Source organism: Ambystoma mexicanum, chromosome 5p (assembly GCF_040938575.1).
Source record: "Ambystoma mexicanum isolate Mex_15411 chromosome 5p, UKY_AmexF1_1, whole genome shotgun sequence".
Lineage (NCBI taxonomy): Eukaryota > Metazoa > Chordata > Amphibia > Caudata > Ambystomatidae > Ambystoma > Ambystoma mexicanum.
Window position 1 is genome coordinate 440,634,204 of NC_090930.1, and position 7,466 is coordinate 440,641,669.

Genomic DNA, 7,466 nt, shown 5'->3' on the forward strand with positions numbered 1-7,466 from the left:
ACGGGGGGAAGTGGGTTTACTCCCGGTACTTTGTAGTGAAAAAACCTGACCGAAGCTGGCGCATGATACTAGATCTGCGAAATCTAAACACATTTATCAAAAAAAGCAGTTCAAAATGGCGAGTCTTCAACAAATCCTAAGATCAGTACAACCAAACGACTTCCTATCTTCATTAGTTCTCAAAGACGTGTACTTCCACTTACCAATTCATCCAAAACATCAAAAGTACTTGCGATTCGCAATAGGCAAGCGGCATGATCAGTTGAGGTCCGCCCCACAAACATTCACCAAATGCCTCGCGCCAGTCGCAGCAGCCCTCCGAAGAGGAGAACAGCACACATACCCATATCGCCAGGACTGGTTAGTGCGAACACCAAACATCGCAAAGGCACGCACGTCAGTTTTAGACTTGCTTTGCGTCTAGGGTTTGAGATGCACTTTGAGAAATCCTTGCTGCACCCATCCAAAAACCAGTGTGTTTTTTTTTTCTAGGAGCCCAATTTGCAACACCCGCGGCTCTAGTGCGTCCCTCTCAGGACAGACTGCACACTCTCCAGTCATTGGTTCCTCAATTCAAACCAGGGGTTTAATTCACTAAGGCAATGCATGAAATTACTGGGGACAATGTCCTCCTGCATTCCGCTCATATGATATGGCATTTATAATGTGCCTATACACCGGTGTTTAAGGCGTGGCAAAACACTTGTGCCGTAAAATGTACCTTTTGATACTTGGTCCCTAATCCAGACGACCCTTGGGGATAGACCAGAGTGGGTGGAGCCTCAAAGTTGGCCCTGCTCAGTTTTTTAAGTGGCGCCACCCATCACCATTTACCCCCCCCCCCCCGCCACCCCCCATCCTCCAAGCAATTTAGGTTTTGTTGCACCCACGTGACCCAGGAGCTACCAATGCATAACGAGAAGCAAATACATAGCGTTCCACAAATCTAACTTCACCACGAGATGCACACAATTTGTCCATTATTCATGGCCCTTATGCTTAAACTGTGTAAATGGGTCCTCATGCTCATTTATAGATCGTCCCAAAAGGATAGAGTTAATGTCACATAGGTATGTATGTTCGGCATCAGATGGGCCTGGGGAGCGAAAAGTAGCTCATGGTAGTTGTTGGTGTTGCTAACTAGGTACTTCTAGGCTCCAAGCAGGAGATGCATGGCTCCCAGCGCCCCTCAATTTTCAACCCTGCTGTTAAGGTCGGTACCTTGACTAGCCAGAAGTTGCAACCTGTGGCTCTCCTATCTTTTTTACTAAGACTGCCATGGCTGGCCCATAACCATTGATTATTTAACCATGGCTGATGGGAGTAGTAGTTCATAGCATGTGGAGTGCTGAAGGTTGCAGACTAAGCCTTTCTAAAAACAAGCGGAACAATTTCTGCACCGTTTTTGAAAATGTGTTTGTTTGTTATAATCATTGTCTTGGACTACTTCAGTTTGCAGACAGATGGCTTGACACGCTCATCTGATGTTATAATAGAATTCAGAATTCATAGTTTTGATTGCATGTTGTCCAAATCCTGATGCAGCCCAAACCATCTGCCATTCTTGACCGTTGGGATGAAGTTCTTCTATTTGAACTTTTCACTTTGAGACCACAAAGGTCTAAATTTAATTTTTTTTTCCAGGGAGGCGTTTTTCCACATGTCCTTTTGTGTAAAAATGTGCTGCCAGCAATGGTACGGATGCATTTTTTAATTTTATTAACAGCAGTGCCTTCTCCTGCTTGTCCTTCTGTGTACATCATTCTTCTGTTTTTTTGTATTATAGTTGTTTCTTGAACAATCAATCTGTCAAGGTGTGAGTGGCCTGCAGATCCTTGGGAGTTCCGTTGGGGTTCTTTGAGACTTCCTGGGTGATCAGTTTGTCCAAGGATATTTGGATCTCGCAAACACTTAATTTCACACCTTGGAGGGAGTACCCTCCTCACACGCCTCACGGCCACCACTCCGCACCCTTTAGGCAATGGCCATCCACAGCTGCACGCCTCATAAGTGTAAGAAATGTGACGTTTTCCCATCCTAAAAGAATGACACAGACCTCCTGTCTCAGCCAGGATACTTTTCAAAACTGCCCACATCAAATCTAAGGCAACTACTTCCCAAACACTGCATTGCATACATAGCCACACAACTCTGGCTCACGCGGAATGTGCTCCTCTAGAAGCCAGACCATTCTGAGGTTCTGGTCTAAACTGGCTTGTAAAGAGAATCCCAAGAAATGGATTTCACTTGTATGCCCCAAACAACTGAACACCATCCTTGTCACAATCTGGAATGGTTCTGCAGTTGTGGAAGGAACTAAAGGTACTGATTTTATGGGGAATTCCTGTTAGTCACATAGGGCCTGCTACTCCTAGCTATATGCAACCCTTGTAACATGGGACATCTAAGCTACTATAACCTCTCCTTTAGTCAACCTCTGGGTTAGGACTGATTTTCTATACTCTGGCCTGGTGGACAAATGTATAGAATGACATCCTATATTGTGACAGGGACAACTCTGGGGAGCAGTAGCCAAACCAGTTCAAGGTAGCTAGGCGAGTGATTTAGGCTGAGTCTCAAGAGGTGGTGAGCTTTTAAGGGGTCCACAAGGAGTACATATAGTGCACCAGTCAAAGATTACACTTGGACAATCAGTATAAAAATTATTCTTTACTTATAGCCAAAACACACAGTGAAAAATGACTTCTAACAGGTAATATTATCACACAGCACTAAAAGTAGATGCATATATACAATTGTTGGTGTAGGGCAAAATGCATAAACCCCAACAAACTTTCATACAGTTCTTTGAAGCTGAACCTTTCCAATTGTCGGGGGACATTAGTTAATCTAACTAATAAACGTGTTGCCAACTTGTTCCCTCCACTCCAAGGGTCACAGCTCCTTCACAGGACTGCTGGAGATCACCTTCAAGAAAGGGCTCTCCCAGGACAACAGCACAAGTTGGTCGCCAGTCCTCCTTCCGACGGGTCTTAGGTTTCCTTGCGGGACTTGCTGCCGGTCTTTGCTCTTTCAGTTTCTTCCAAGAACTCTCAGCAGCCCCCACTAGTCAATGACCGATCTGTGTCTCTCACACCCCTCTCCCCCTCCCCCAACAGCAGTGATCCAGTAAGGACCCTGGCGGCAAAACGTATTCACTCCACCTAGACACACTGGCACCAGTATGTGGATTGGGACCTGAAGGTGCCAGCCCACTTCCTGGCAGCAAACACATATAGCCCGCCAAAAGCCTCTGCTTTCACGGGCACTGGAAGTCCATATAAAGATTTCCCTGGTCTCACAGGTCAGGAAGAAGGCTAAAAGACAAGATCGCCAAAGGACACGCGAAAAATCTCGTGGTATGGCTTTGTTTGACCAGTATTGAAGTAAGGGGACTGCACTCAATTTTAATGGTTCAAAACCAGGTACTTTTCAAGTTATTTTAATTATATCAAGGAGGTTCTGGTATTAGAAGTCATTATTTATAAAAGTGCTTAGGTAGAGTGCTTCACATATGACTGACTCCCAAGTCCCTGAAGTAATTATCACACTAAATAAGTCTCGACAAAGACCGTCCAGAACCTACCTGCGCGCGCACACACCTGGTGTGGCACACTGGTCCTACTTGGGATTGACCAATGTGACACAACAATTGTATAAATATAAGCCAACATTATTTTAATCAAAAGGGTTTGTTTTGATTAAAATATTTCTGACTGTTTTTATACGATTATGTGATATTTGTCAAGCCCCTAAGTAGAACCAGTGTGCCACACCAGGTGTGAGTGTGTAGGTAAGGTTCTCGACTTTCTTTGTCCAGATTTAACTGTGCATGTTTGACCAGTAACACCACAGTGTAGCCAAACGCCTTAAGGCTAAAACAAGTACCAAAAAGAAACTTCTGCCTCCAGCTTGTCCATTGGTTACACCCAGAGTAACCAAAAAATCGTCTTGGTATAAATCTGGGGTAAAACAAAAGTGTACCCCATTGTAATGCATTGTACAAATAAAAGGTTACCACGAGTGATAACCAGTTACTAAAAGTAGTAACAAAGTAATACTGTTTCCCAGTACCGACAGCCTGAAGGACATGTAAGTTCCCCATAACAGATGAGAAAGTCAATTTAGTGAAGCTTAAGACTTCACTGCACTGTAAAAAGAACACATTCAAAAATAAAAGCAAAACGTTTTGGGGTCCATAGAAATGGAAGGAAAGGTGCAGTAAAGAGGAATCTTTCTTGATACTCTGCTAACCCTAATTCGCTCCATAGCTTCCCAGCTACGTTTAAGCTATATAAACCCAAATACAAAAATACTTTGTATTGTATTAATCTGAAAAGAAATTGCAATAGTTTTCTCAGCATTTCATTTCACTAAATGGCATGAACTCATGATACTTTACATGCAGAGAATACTAATGATTTTACCAAGTATTTGGATTTCTACTGTGGAGCTTGTAATGCATTGCTTGACTTTCTTATTGACCCTCGAGACGTTCTGACATTTCTGAAAAGTGTCATTGTTTGTAAACGTGGTCGCATTATTTTGGGGTTGTTTATTTGCTTTCCTTTAACAATTTTTAAAATTTATTTTCCCGCAGATAAAACTCAGAGGAAATTTGCACAGATGCTGCTTTGTAGATCTCTACAGCCCCAGGTAGCAGAGCTGAGCCTTGGTGAACCTGTCTACTACAGCACATTTGCCATACATCTGATTAAAGTGCGGAAGTTGTTTGCTTTAAGATTCACAGACCTGTGTGGGAATGCTTTGCACGTTTACCATAAATTACAAAATCTGTTCGAGCCTTTTCTAGCATTCTATGTTCATTATGGCTAATATGCAAGGGTTCCTTTTTAATGTTTTAATTGATTTCCTTAATCAATGTTTGAACTTGTATTTATTAAATACTTAACTCAGTATTACCTACTCAATGCCTTTTTAAAAAAAAAAAAATTGGAGAGACATTTAGCCTTAAACACGTTATTTCTGTATATTACCTCACAACACTCCATAATTATGTAAACAAATTCCCTTTATTCAAATTGATGAATGCATTGCCTTTGTGGCATGATTTGTTAAAGCCCCCTAAACAAGTCACCCCGTGTGAATGCAGTATCAATGTTTTTTCATTGCCTTGCAATCTTTCTGATGCTGTTGCCACGGATCGGATCCGACAAGAAGATACTTCATTGAAGTGGACCGAAAAAGCAGCTATTTCAGAGGTTTTACGAGTGCATAGCAGATGTGCTTTTGTTTTAAACAGTTAATATGCTGAATTATTGAAGTTGCATGAACATAATTTATTTCCATCATTTTCCTGGTAGCTCTGTCCATGCCCAGGAATCTCTCTTCCATGTCTCTTACTTTCGAAATGGTTAATAATTTGAATAGGGATGCTGACTCTCCAGTCTTTTTTCCATTTATTTTTTGTTGTCATGAAAACAAAATGCTGTTAAGCTTTGCCTCGTGAGGTCAGTGACATGGCTGACCTCTGCACATTGAGATCAAAAAGTATAACATATTATAGTTTGATTTTCTTTTTTTTTTTTAAAATTTAACGTGGTCTTTTAGCTGTCACAGATTTAATTGTTTTAGTTATTTCTCAGTGAACGGATAGAGGCAAACCCAATGTAACGGGTGGGTGGGATGGAGTCGACGACCAACACTAGGCTTCAGTGACCTTAACTGCAGGTGTGGTTTTCAGGTTTACCTGATCAGTCTATTGTCTGAATACTTGAAACATTTTACTAACACAGGTATTAAAACTGAGGAAAAATATAAAGACCAGATATTAAAAATTGTTCAGTTGATTGCACAGAATTGCAGCATTTATGAAAACATACCAGAAGAGTGTTTTTTCCCTTTCATGTTTAAGCAGAACCTAGAAAGCTCACCCATCCAATGCACCAAAGTTCTAGAACGTAGGAGCCCAGCTTTAGTCATTCCGACATGCTTCCCGTAAATGGAAACACGCAAAAACTGATCTTTAATGGCAAGCCACAGCCCATGCATTGTGACTTCATACTAAGGCATTAAATGAGTATCAGCCGTTTCTTTAACAGAAAAAAACTGACCCCCGAACCCATCGAAACAGTCCATACTGTATGCTATTTGTATCTGCAAAACTATTGTCGGCTGTAGCATATACTTCAAACAGGGTAGAATGTGATCATGTTGGCTGTCACTCTTCAGAGTCTTTTCACTCAACACCTTGTAATGCCCCATCTTTCATTTACTTTGTTCAGGTCATTCTATCAAAATATTTTATTTTGGGATATGGTTAATTGACTGAAATGTATTTTCTGCCACTTGATAATTACAAACAGGCCGGGGTTAACATCAAGGGTTGCACTTTAATATCAGACAAACCAAACATTGAGTTTCAGTATGTGGTGAAAGATCTTTTAGGAGATATGCCACATCTTAACTAGGAGTGATAGATTATGCAAATTATTTTGCATAGTTGGTGAGTTATTTTATAAAAGTGTCCCCTAAGGGATGGTTTTTAAGAATAGTATTAAGTGAAATTGACTTCGGAGTATTTGACTTGAGAACAGGCTCAGTGTAACACACGTTTTGTACATGAGCTGATGGATGGTTTCTTCAGCACATTTTGAAAACACAAGGGACCAAATGTTTTAGGCCAAGTCTTCCTCATATTAGATTGCATGTGATGTTGCATATTTAGAATCAGGAGTGAATATAAAAGGCAGTTGTATGTATTGGTTGTGTTAGGAAATCAAATTGGGGTCCGGGCTCTGAGAAAGATATTCTAATGTCTTTATAATGTACTGTAATCCATATCAGTGCTCGTTGGAATCTGGAATACCAGTGCAAAAACTGAAATTACCTATAACACTTTGTAAATGATTTCATTATTTCCATTTTGTAAGACAACCCTACAGCCCACTCGTTTGTAACTTTTTTAATAAAATAAACATCTGTATTATTGAAGTGCTGCCTCTGACTTTGTGCCGGTTCTGTCCTTGAACAACAAAGCATTAGACCACATATCTAGAATTGGAAAAGGCATGGTCACCTAGTAAGAAGGTGTTAAATTGTACCATGACACAACAAATGTCTGTATTGGGCGAGTCAGCATGCGTTACCTGACTGCAATCCTCTTTTTCAGGAAGAATGCAGCAAGTGGCAGTGACCTCTGTGAAAGGGAAATTCGTACAGTGGACATTGACATGGGTTGAGGCCATCTGTGCTACTCTCGCTAGCGCCAGTGGTCTGGGGCTGATGCCTTAAGACACAATCTGTATTGAGGGGGACCACCTGCACTAGTGCACTCCAGACCAGTCCCATAAGGTGTTTTGTTTTCCTTAATTGCCATGATTGCCAGTACTTGTCCTCAATGCTGGTGCACACTCATCATTTGTGCTATCTACCACCATTAAATGCTCTGCGCGCGAGTGACCTCTTCCGAAGTTGTTCGCCAGTATTCAGTGACCCCTGCCACC

The 7,466-nt window shown here is 41.5% G+C and overlaps 1 protein-coding gene across 1 annotated transcript in view; it reads left to right on the forward strand.

Moving 5' to 3' along the window:
- RAP2C (RAP2C, member of RAS oncogene family) overlaps positions 1-6,954 on the forward strand; it is a 58,927-nt gene extending 51,973 nt beyond the window's left edge. The window contains exon 3 of the mRNA XM_069612840.1: positions 4,601-6,954. The gene's annotated coding sequence lies outside the window, so the exon portion shown is untranslated. The remainder of the gene's footprint in view (positions 1-4,600) is intronic.
- The last annotated feature ends 512 nt before the right edge of the window (positions 6,955-7,466 follow it).